The following is a 12,299-nucleotide window of genomic DNA, read 5'->3' on the forward strand; positions in this document are numbered from 1 at the left end:
TAAATTTTGCTACTTTCAAAGCGCCTAACACGAGGAAAATAATTTGCTGTTAAGGAATTACTGGTGATCTGCAATTCCTTAACAGCAAATGATTTCCCTCGGCTAAAGCAAATCTGGCGATAGCTAAAGATTAACAGATAAATACAGAACTAATAAAAATAAAGACGCCTATGCCAAGAAAAAGTCAAGCCCTGTTGCAAATCTTCCGCAGCTGAATAAACTCGTCTGGCGTTTGGAGAGAGCAAAATACTTCAGTTATGTTTTTATGAACGGATGAATAAAATCGTCGTAAGTCTGAGAATAAAGTACCAACGTCTACAGCAACGTCAACCAAAAATAAAATTGCCTGAGTGTATGGCAGTGTATGGGATGAGAACTGACTCTTTTTTATCCTTCCCTGCTAAAAACAAAAATCGCCCGGGGTTTGCGATTTAAAATACCTAGCTTGATTACACGCGATTATAACAACGAAAGAGTTATTACTGTCAGGATACTACTTAACCCTTCCTCAGCTGATTAAAGTCGCCTAGGGTTTGTGCGAAATAATTACCTACGTGAAAGACTTCCTTATTCCTTTTATCCCTTTGTCAGTTTAATATAATCGCCTGGCTTTGCTGAAAAATAAAATAATAATAATAACTCCATGCGAGAGAGTTTGAAAGACTAAGCCACCATCAGTCGGATAAAACCGACATGCGATCGGAAGAATACGCACATGCAAAAAGTTTTTCACGACAATTATTTTACCTACATTGTCAAATTAAACCGTCCATTTTTAAAGCGAATGAACATTTAAAATATCGTCATCATATAACTATATATAACTATATATATATATATATATATATATATATATATAACTATATATAACTATATATAACTATATATAACTATATATATATATATATCTATATATATATATATATATATATATATATATATATATATATATATATGTTAATATATTCATATTAACTATAAATCAGTCACTATACTGTATATATTACAAAAATATCAAATTTTTTAAATAGGTACATGTGTGTACTGTATATTACAGGTGTATATGGTGCACGTATAGTAACATGCAATCACAAACAAAGTTCATACAAAATTCAAATAAATTCCAATACCCATTTCATACCAATCATCATAAAAATCCAGACACATACAATCCAATAGCAATCTATATTTAAATGCATAACATGCAAATAAGTCCACAAATATGAAAAAACAAACTCTGCACAACTATACTCTTTTTACCTTAACTTGGCCTAAAACTGCCATCACATCCATCTTGAATCAATCAATCAATCAATCATTTCCTGTGGCACCCTCGGGGATGCATAGGGCCTCGATGAACTCACACCACCACATCCTATCTTGTGCTAACTCCTCAAGATCTCCCCAACACTCATCTCCAGCTTCCCGTCTCATTGTCCTCACCCACGTCTCTTTTGGCCTTCCTCTACCTCTCATACCAAGTGCCACCCACCCTGGTGTACCTCGTACTATTCCCTGTCTCCTATACACATGTCCTAGCCACTTCCATCGTGAGAATCTAACATATTCATCGATCGGCTGCACTCCCGTTATTTCTCTAATTCTACTATTTGGTATCCTTTCCCACCACTTAACTCCTAATATTCTTCTAAGTGCTTTATTTTCAAACACCAAGAATTTATTTTCCATAGTCACTGTGCTGTACCAAGACTCGTGTCCATAAATTAAGATACTCCTAACCATTACCTTATAAAGTTTGATTTTTGTATGAACAGAAAAATTGTTATTATTCCAAATATTTTTAAGCATTCCCATTGCCTGATTAGCCTTCTTTAACCTTTCCTCGAATTCAAAGTTCAAAGAACCATCCTTGGCTAAATAAGTACCTAAATATTTAAACCTATCAACTTGCTTTACAACCATACCTCCAATTACACATTCCTGCGCATTTTCCGTATTCATATTGATTATTTCAGTTTTTCCACAATTAATAACCAAACCCACCTTGCGACCTTCACTCACCAAACAGTCCAACACTCTCTGCATCTCTTCTGGCCCATCACAAATCAAAACTATATCATCTGCATAATCTAAATCCAAAAGTTTCCTGTTCTCTCCCCAAAGTATACCTGCACCGGTTTCTGTTCCAACACGTTTCATAATGTAATCAATGACCAATATAAATAATAAAGGCGATAGAACACCACCTTGAATTACTCAGGACTTGACTTCAAACGAATCACTCAGACAACCATCAACCATCACTTTACAAAATGTGTCCCCATGCATGTTCATAATGACCCTCACAAACTCCTCTGGTATTCCATAATGTCTCATGATCTTCCCCATAGTCTCTCTCGAAACACTATCAAAAGCCTTTTCAAAATCAACAAAACAAAGACTTAACGGTACTCTCATTTCATTAACTTGCTGCATCAAATGCCTAACTATAAAGATATGATCATTGCAACCACGTCCCTTTCTAAAACCAGCCTGTTCATCCCTCAGAATACCCTCAACCACTGGCTCCAACCTATTTAACAACACTCTACTGAAAACTTTCAAAGCTATCGGTGACAAAGAGATTCCCCTCCAATTACCACATTCACTCAGGTCTCCCTTCTTCGGAATTTTAACAATTACACCATTCTTCCAAACTGATGGTAGTAACCCCGTCACCCATATCTTATTGAATAGCTTGGTCAAGATCATTATTAATCTATCCCCCTCCACTTTAAACATTTCCGGAAATAAACCATCCTCCCCTGGTGCCTTGTTATTCTTTAACTGTTTTACTGCTTTCTCCACTTCTGCAAGCCTCAACTCTCCTGTTTCTATATTTAAATCTTCCTGAGCAGACGGTATATCCTCTTCTGGTGGTATTGGTCTATTAAGAACTGTCTCAAAATGCTCTTTCCATCTATTTTTAATATCTCCATCTTTGGTCAATAAATTTCCTTCCCTGTCTCTAACTGGTATTTCCTTGCGTTTACCTGCATTACCACTCAGTTCTCTAATCGATTCATATGCTATTCTTTGACTCTGTCCATCATTTTTGTTTATTAAGATTTCAGTCTCTGCAACCTTTTCATCCACACATCTTCTTTTATCTCTCCTAGCTAACCTTCTTACTTCTGAATTCAAACTCCAGTACGCAGCTCTTGCTAATTCAATCTCTCGTTCATTACTGAGTTGTAAAAAGACGTGAACACTACAACAAGATGCTGATCACGAGGAAGAGCTCAGGAAAAGATACAGAGACATGGCATTGCCTTTCTCTGCCGATCAGCTACGTGGAATGAGCAGCAAAGGGACGAAAATCTGAGTCAAAATAAGGTAAATGGAGTATAGAGGTCCACCCTGAACTGAGGGATTGACAATATGGGAGTAATCTTAGTGAAATGCCTGTAGTTAATGGAGACTAACCCCTTCAATACGGTATTTCCTTCGTAGAAATAAACAATATAAATAAATATGTAGTGGTAGGTGGAGGCGCCCACCATCCACTCACTCTATGTAGTGCTGCTCATGGATGTCTGCCCTTTCCTCTCCGCCATCCTTGTTTCCTTCCGTCCTCTCCTGTCTTTCCTTCATTCCTTCCTCGTTCTTCTGCCTGTGGGTGACTTTACACTCCCTCTTCCGTCTTTCTTTCCTTCATTCTTTCCTCTTCCTTCTGCCTGTGGGTGACTCTACACTGAGTGACAAGCCAAATGGTTTCCTGTACACCAGGAAACCATTTACTACGCTGGGTGGTAACCACATAACCAAATATTGGCGCGTGGTGGTTTAGTGGGTAATTAAGGCGCTCCAATCGGATTGAACCGGTAAAGGTTTATATCCAAGGGATGGTTGGGATTTATTTTGCTCACGTAATGCCACTCAGGGATGAGTGAGGATGGTCACTCTCACCTTAAATGTCAGGACCAACTTGCCTTGCCCCGGGCTCCTACGCTCCCCATGGGGCAATGTAGGATTGAATGATGATATAAATAAATATAACACAAAGTCATCTGAGAAAAATGGTTACCGGAGTCTGTTTATGACCCTCTGGTGGTGGAGAGGGACGCCTTCATGGGGTGGCACAGATATAGCTGAGCAGTGGATATGCCCGGTTATACAAACGTCCCTCAACCACCTTCCCTAGCCCCCTCCCCAACCAAAGGAGGATAGTGGTCTGCGGTAAAGGGCCTGCAGTCAACTGGGTTTACATACAGAAAAGCTTGAGTTACTACTACTACTACTACTACTATTACTACTACTACTAATAATAATAATTAAAGTACTCTCAGCTTTTCTCTCTTAAAGGCTGATCACATTTTAGCCAGAAAAAACCTGTCTGGAAGAAGTCATAAAATCGCATCCTCACTTTTTTAAAATTACACGTCTCAAAATACAAAAATTTCAATAAAAATAATGAACAAATTAATTAATATCAGTCACCAGCTGAATGCTCTTCAAATCTGGGGTTTTAAATAGTTGAGAGAGAGAGAGAGAGAAACTTTAATCCACTTTACGCCACACACACACACACATACTGAAACCCTCACACCTAAAAAAAAACACCATCGTATATACACTCGCACACTGCAATTCACCTCTCTCTCTCTCTCTCTCTCTCTCTCTAAATCAACACCCACTTTCCAATCTCACTCTCTCCACAAAAACTAAACTCGAGTAATTCCTACATCAATAAATTCAGCACCAAAGAAGAGAAAATATGAAAGTTACCCCTTATTCCTCACCTGCATGGCTAATTAGGGTGAAAGGGATGGTAAATCAGGTAGGGGCATGAGAGAGAGAGAGAGAGAGAGAGAGAGAGAGAGAAGCACAACCATAATAGTAACCCCATCAGTCCTCTAAACCTTTTTAATATATTCCTGTTATTGTCAAACATATTTTTCAGCTCATTTGAAACCATTTCGAGATGATGTAGGTAAAAAAATAGTCCCAGTCAACCCCTCTAGGCCAAGAACGTCTACTATTTTATACCTGCTGCTGCCAGACGATTTTATTCAGGTTAATAATGACCACTTCCAACCTGAGAGATTTTAAGTCCCTAACTGCACCGACGTCTTACTTTAGGTTATTTTTGCTACCTACAGACAATTTTTTTCAGCTTCCGAAATAGTTCTTGTACTGAAGGGATTATTGCCTCTCCACAGCTGAATAAAATCGCTTAGAGTTAGGAAGAATAAATCACAGGACAGAAAAAAATTACCCTTCTTCTAGGACGTCGCTTTGGTTAGTTCTTGTTATCTAAAGGCGATATTATACATCTTTGGCATGGCTTCTTGTATCAAAGAGTAAAGACTCAATGTAACCACTCCCATTCGAAATACCTCTTAAGCTGTATACAAACGTCTACGGGAAGAGTGAATAATACATCGTAGTGAAAGGGTTATAACAGAGGGATAAAGTCATTTGTGAAAGCCATGATGAGGGTTTAAGCATGGCTGGCCTGTCTCCCTCGCTGATGACCGTTCTTAGTAACGTGGCATGCAGGTTAATCACATCCAATGCTCATTACTGTTTCATAAACGGCCGTCAAACATATAAGTCTTAGATGCACCTTCGTTGTTTTAATTTTTAACCGGAGGACGTCTCGTATTTTACCTATTATTTCTTGACGATTTTTTTCACTTAAGGAGAATTTTTCAAATTGGTAGAGTTACATAGTCTCAATTATCCCTTTCCCTGCTAGACATCAAGCTGAATTTGAATACGATGATATGGACGTACCAAGAAAAACTAATATGTAACAGTATTGGTGGGGTTAACCGATTTTCCAAAATTCCCACCTATGTTTCATGAACTACTGCCACTAATACCATCATACCAGTCCTGACTCAGGTGACCCTAGCATGTAATCAGTATGGACGGTGGGTATTAGCATCCAAGCTGTGAAATATGACTGTGTGAGGCCATCTGCTGAGTGAAGCCTCTGGGTATGGACTGTGTAATTTATGAAAAAAAAAAAAAATGAAAGGTAACTATAATTATTACAATGGCCACTGACTAGCAGGTAGTCTGACAGGTGTGTTAGAAACGGCTTTTACGATAGGATAGGATAGGATAGGATACGACAGGACAGGACAGAACTGGATAGGATAGGATGAGAGGGGATAGGATCGGACGGGAGAGGAGAGGATGGGACTGGATAGACTAGGTGAGTGCGTGTAAATGTGAGGGAGAGGGTGGGAGACTTATAGGAAAGCAAACAACAACAGACCTTATGGGCTTTACGAGATATGGTATGCGAGACGTTTGAGGGAGTGTGAATGCGAAGATGTTTGCATGAGTGTGTGTGCTTTGTGTGATCTGAGAAACACAAAGCTCACACACTTTGTGAGATCTGAGATACACAGTGTTGGGGAGGGATGTATTTTAGAGACACAATAAAAGAGGAAATGTGATTAAGAGAGTGTGCTGAGAGTTCTGTCAAAGTTTAAGTGTGTGTGTGAAAAGTATGTGTGAGGAAAGTTTGTTATATAAAGGGTGCGTGAGAAAGTACCAGAGGTGCGTGTGAAAGTTCTGTGTGAGAATCAGAATCGTGAGAAAAGGCACGTGTGTGAAGGCAACAAAATCATCAAAAAAACACAACTCTAACCAACACCTTCAGGTAAAAACGTCAAAACTTTTAAATGTCTAAACAGGGGGGGAAACTCCAACGCCTCCAGCAATTGTCTTAGTACTTACCTGAGTTGTTAATACTGGAGAGGGGGTCGAAGCTTTGAAGACAGGTGTGTGTGTGCGTGTGTGTGGTGTGTGGGGGAGAGAGAGAGAGGGAGCTGGTGGTGGTGGAGAGAGTATTGGCGGTCTTGTGGTGGAGTGGTGGAGAGAGGAGAGCAGTGCGTGTGGATGGGGTGAGCTCCGGTGCGCTACTCAGCACTGGAAGGCAGCGAGGTGTTCCAGGCAGCGTCGGCTCCAGGCTCAGGGGGGCTGGGAGGGGTGGGGCAGGTGAGGTGGAGGGAGGTAGGGGTGGGGCAGGTGAGGTGGATGGGGGCTGGGGTAGGACAGGTGAGGTGGAGGGGGTTGGAGAGGGGCAGGTGAGCTGGAGGGGGTAGGGGAGGGGAAGGAGAATTGGAGGGGGTTGGAGAGGGGTAGGTGAGCTGGAGGGGGCAGGGGAGGGGAAGGAGAACTAGAGGGGGTTGGAGAGGGGGAGGTGAGCTGGAGGGGGTAGGGGAGGGACATGTGAAGGGTGAAGGGGAATGGAAAGGAAGGTAAGACGGAGGGGGGTGGGAAGAGCGAGGACCAGGTAGAGGGGAATGGGACAGAGGAAGAGGAGGGGGGACAGGCAGGTGAGGGGGTGGAGATGTGGGTGGAGGAGAGAGGGGTGGGAAGGACGGAAGGGGTAGTGTAGAGAGGCAAGGAAGGGAGAGAGGGGGGAGGGGAGGGGAATTGGCGTAGGTGGAATGAAATAGGGGGAACAGAGGAACCCAAGGGGGGGAAAAAGGGAGGAGTGAGATAAGCGGTTGAGGAGGAACGGGTGGAAGGGATGGGGAGAGATAGGGGATGAGGGGATGTAGGGAGGAGAGAGGTATGGGGGTTAGGTAAGAACAAGGAGGGAATGAGCAAAGAGGGAGGCGTCTGAGGAGTGAAACGGGATTTGAATGGTGTGTGTGTGTGTGTGTGTGTGTGTGTGTGTGTGTGTGTGTGTGTGTGTGTGTGTGTGTGTGTGTGTGTGTGTGTGTGTGTGTGTGTGTGTGTGTGTGTGTGTGTGTGTGTGTGTGTGTCAAATGAGAGGGGTAGTGTGGGTGGGTGAGTTAACCCTGTCTGAATGGGACTTCCTTCGCCGGAATAAACTGCTCTGACGTCACACACACACACACACACACACACACACACAAAAGACCTAAGCTGACCCAACGCACACGGGGAGGGTTATTGAGACTTTTTATGGGGAAGGAGAGAAGTGTAGGAGGAAGGGTTATGGGACTGTGTGTGTGTGTGTGTGTGTGTGTGTGTGTGTGTGTGTGTGTGTGTGTGTGAACGCTGCCACGTGGTACCGGTAATAAAGACAGGGGGCATGGGTATGAAGAATGTGTCTCAATGTGGGTGTGGGTATGGGTGAGGGTGTGAATGTGGGTACTGGTGAGGGTGGGTTTGGGGATGTGAGTTGTGGGTGTGTTGACTGAGTGTGGGAGGCTTCTTACTGTCGGATAAGTGTAGATACAGGTGTAAGCAAGTGATTGGTGGTGGTGGTGGGTGAGAAGGGCGGGGAATGACGTAACTGTGGGGAAAGAGGGGTAGTGTGGGTGTCAGGGAGGGAATGGTTAAGGATGTGGGAGTGGGGAGAAAGGTTGGGGTGTGGGGTGTGGGGAGAAGGTTTAGAGGTGTGTGGGGGGTGTGGGGAAAAAAATTAGCAGTGTGTGAGGTGTGGGGGTGAAGAGAAAAGTCAGGAGTGTGTGGGGTATGGGTGTAGAAGTAACGGGTTAGTCAAGGAGCAGCCTACTTCTGAAGAGGGTGACTGTCTACGTGTTGGGGGGGTAGGTGGGGAAAGGAGGGGTTTATTTATTTCATTTTTTTTTTTCCTTTTGTGGGTTTGGGAGCAAGTGATTAGAATGAAGTTGGCGATGTGTTTGAGAAAGTGCGAAAATGACAGGCTGAGGTAGTCAAGTTAGTAATGGGAGGGGAAAGAAAAATGCGGTGATACAACTGAGAAGATACAGATTTCTCATATATTTTTGCGAGAAAGGAAAAGGAAAGAGGACAATGTGCTGTTACATACCGCAGAAGCAGGTGAAAAAAATAACCATTAACTACAAAGAACTGATAAGTCATAGGTGAAATATATTGAAAGAGATATAAATGAAATAAACAGAATACAAAAACTACAAGTTAAAGATTAACAACTACAAATAGCAGCAGATAATCTTATGTTACCCCCTTTGGATGGCTCGACTATTGAATATCGTGGGTCAGAACAGGTCATCCGTGGCAGCATTTTATATGACAGGATTATCACGTCACATAGTGGATTCGACACACTACACGTAAGGGACAGCCGTCTTCATCAGTACCCTCTTTCACCAGACCCCCACCCCCATCCCCGTCCTTATAGAAAGGTAGATACAGGTATGTATACACACGACAGCTAACTGATAAATAAAAAAATACCAGAGATGCAGATCACTTACACACACACACACACACACACACACACACACACACACACACACACACAAAAGCTGACATACAATAATACAGGATGAGGCAGAGAAAACACACACACACAAAAAGACAGGTAACAAAGATGTATAGGCAACAGAGGGGTTATAGGTTATTTACGGAAAATTATATAAACAGAAAAGACAACAACTTTTCACATGGACTTAGCAAGGGACAAAAGAAATAGCACGAATGATAGACAGATACAGAAGAAAGAAGGAGAAAGAGAGAGGTAAACAGTGAATGAGGAAATAAGTAGTAACAACAGATAAGAGTGGAACATAACAGACAGGACAAGAGAAAACGACAGCTGACAGATAAAACAATACAGCAGACAGAATTACCGTAAATTTCAGATACACAGACAGATAAACTAACTGACAGACAAAGGAATGGCAGATAATAAAGCGGTAGAATAGGTGGGAGTATGTTGATGGAAATGGAAATAAGGGTGGGGGGGGGTAAGCTGGGAGATAGGTGAGGGATTTTACGTAATAAGGGGAAGGGGGAGGTGAGAGGAGGAAGGGGAGGAGAGGGGAGAAGAAGTGGGGACGAGAGAGAAAGGGGAGGTGTGGGGAGGGGAGGGAGAGAGAGAGTGGGGGGGTGAAAGATTAAGGTGTGGGTGGCTGGAATGAGAGTGGGGTAGTTAAGAGGTATACTGTGGGGGCGAGGTGTGAAGGTGGGTGAATGGAGCTTTGGAGGGAGGTGAGAGACACAGTGAGGATGGAGGGGTGGTTATTAAGGGGGAGATTAGAAAGTTCGGGGGATGTAGACTAAGGAGGAGCAGGAGGGCGAAGGGAGGGAACGATAGTGGTGCAGGGAGAAAGTCAAGCTGGGAGAAATAGGGGAGCAAAGAGGGATCGGGGAGCAGTGAGTGACTGGGGAGCAGGGTTGAGGTAAGCTAAAGGGGAAGTGAGCTGCAAGGGGGTAGGGGAAATGACAGAAAAGTGGTAAGGATGGGGGGCTGAACATACGTAGGTGGGTTGGTAAGTGATTCGGGGCACGGGCGTGGGTATGCATGGGTAGTGGTGGAAGGCAAGTGGGTACGGGTGGGTGGGGGACGAGGGAGTGGGTATTATGTGGGTGAGGGCAGGCAAGTGGGTAGGTTGGGATAGACAAGAGGCTCAGGATAGGTGAAGGAAGGCAAGTAGTTATGTATGTGAGTGAGGGAAGTGTTCAGACGGTGACTCTAAAAACTGTGGATGGAAAGGTGGGTGTAGCTGTGTGTGGGATGGATGGACAGGGGTTAATGATTGGGGGAGGGATGAGATATGGGTGGGGAGAATAAGTAGGGCGGTGAAATGAGTAAATGGGTGGGTTGAGAATGAAGTGGTGCAAGTGCGCACGCGAAGAGATGGGTACGCGAGAGGTTAAGTGGGTAGGAAATTGAGTTAAAATTGTTTGGGGGAGAAAAAGTGGGTGTATAAGTGTAGGCATATGGCTTGGTGGGAAGGAAAGCAAACAAGTGTGTGTGTGTGTGTGTGTGTGTGTGTGTGTGTGTGTGTGTGTGTGTGTGTGTGTGTGTGTGTGTGTGTGTGTGTGTGTGTGTGTGTGTGTGTGTGTGTGTGTGTGTGTGTGTGTGTGTGTGTGTGTGTGTGTGTGTGTGTGTGTGTGTGTGTGTGTGTGTGTGTGTGTGTGTGTGTGTGTGTGTGTGTGTGTGTGTGTGTGTGTGTGTGTGTGTGTGTGTGTGTGTGTGTGTGTGTGTGTGTGTGTGTGTGTGTGTGTGTGTGTGTGTGTGTGTGTGTGTGTGTGTGTGTGTGTGTGTGTGTGTGTGTGTGTGTGTGTGTGTGTGTGTGTGTGTGTGTGTGTGTGTGGGTGTGTGTGTGTGTGTGTGTGTGTGTGTGTGTGTGTGTGTGTGTGTGTGTGTGTGTGTGTGTGTGTGTGTGTGTGTGTGTGTGTGTGTGTGTGTGTGTGTGTGTGTGTGTGTGTGTGTGTGTGTGTGTGTGTGCGTGTGTTTGGGGAAAGCATGTGGAGGAGATAAGATGGTGGGTGAGAGGGATTAGGGTGGGGATAAGTGGATGGGAGCGGGGGGAGAGGAACAAGAAGGATGGGTGGGTGGGTAGGTGGATGGATGGATGGATGGATAGATGGATGGATGGACGGGCGGATATACATAGGCCTAGCTAAGTACAGGCAGAAGAGCACATAAACAGATTAGTACATATACAGATTCTGGCAAACAGAATGGGAAGGATAGACCACATGAATGAATGAATGGACTGCCAAGTGCATGAATGAAAGGGTAACTCAGTGTGTTGTGTCTGGGGTGCACACTACAACAAGCATTTGAGGTGTGAAAGAAGGCACTTCAAGCACGCGAAGTCTGAGTCCCAGCGATCTGGAACCAAAGCAACGATGATAGGGATGGCTCGATCTGACAAAGTGCAATTCTGACACTGTGGGAAGGCATGTTTCTGCGTGATTTTCGTATATGTTTAGTTACTAAGCTGGGTAGTAACCATATAACCAACAAACTGACAGCTCGTAGTTTAGTGGGTTATGGCGCTACGACTGGATGTGACCGGTGAGGATTTTTAAGGTTTACTGCTCACGTATTGCCGCTCAATAGCGAGAGGATTTCTCACGTCTGGGCCCACTAGCCTACCCCGGGGCCCCTACGCTCCTGATAAGGCAATAAAGAAAAGAATGATTGACTGACAGATGGATTTACTCGTATTTAATATATATTTTTATCATCATTACTTTTTTTTAGGGGGGTAGGGTGGTCTTGTAGGTTACTGCTTGGTTGTGGTGGTCTTATGGCCGTGTATACGTTCGAGTAGTGCAGTGTTCAACAGCAAGAGGAGGAAGCTTGTATTTTCCCGTGCTTATATTTAACACTGATGGGGGTACCTTAATTTATTGCTACTCCGATGAATTCTCTATAAACACTTCCCCATTATGTTTTCTGCTGAATAAAGGTAAGTGAATCTGTGTGTTTTCATGGGGAGATTTTGGAAAGGTTAGTCGAGATTCTTCCAAAGCTGAATGCAAATCATCTGGTGGTATTATGGTAAACATGAATAGCACGTCCCCAGGCTGAAGGCATTGAGCTTAGGCATGACACTTGTTTTTGTGCTATTTATTAAAAGAAAAAGCAGAAAGAGCTGATTTTATATATGAAAATGCGC

The 12,299-nt window shown here is 43.6% G+C and overlaps 1 protein-coding gene across 1 annotated transcript in view; it reads right to left on the reverse strand.

Annotated features, from left to right (window-relative positions):
* Tk (Tachykinin) overlaps positions 1-6,870 on the reverse strand; it is a 160,678-nt gene extending 153,808 nt beyond the window's left edge. Inside the window, exon 1 of the mRNA XM_080281726.1 lies at positions 6,697-6,870. The gene's annotated coding sequence lies outside the window, so the exon portion shown is untranslated. The remainder of the gene's footprint in view (positions 1-6,696) is intronic.
* Positions 6,871-12,299: the final 5,429 nt, after the last annotated feature.

The sequence above is a fragment of the Coenobita brevimanus genome, chromosome 90 (genome assembly GCF_032717465.1).
Source record: "Coenobita brevimanus isolate Jiangsu-jjx chromosome 90, ASM3271746v2, whole genome shotgun sequence".
Taxonomy (NCBI): domain Eukaryota; kingdom Metazoa; phylum Arthropoda; class Malacostraca; order Decapoda; family Coenobitidae; genus Coenobita; species Coenobita brevimanus.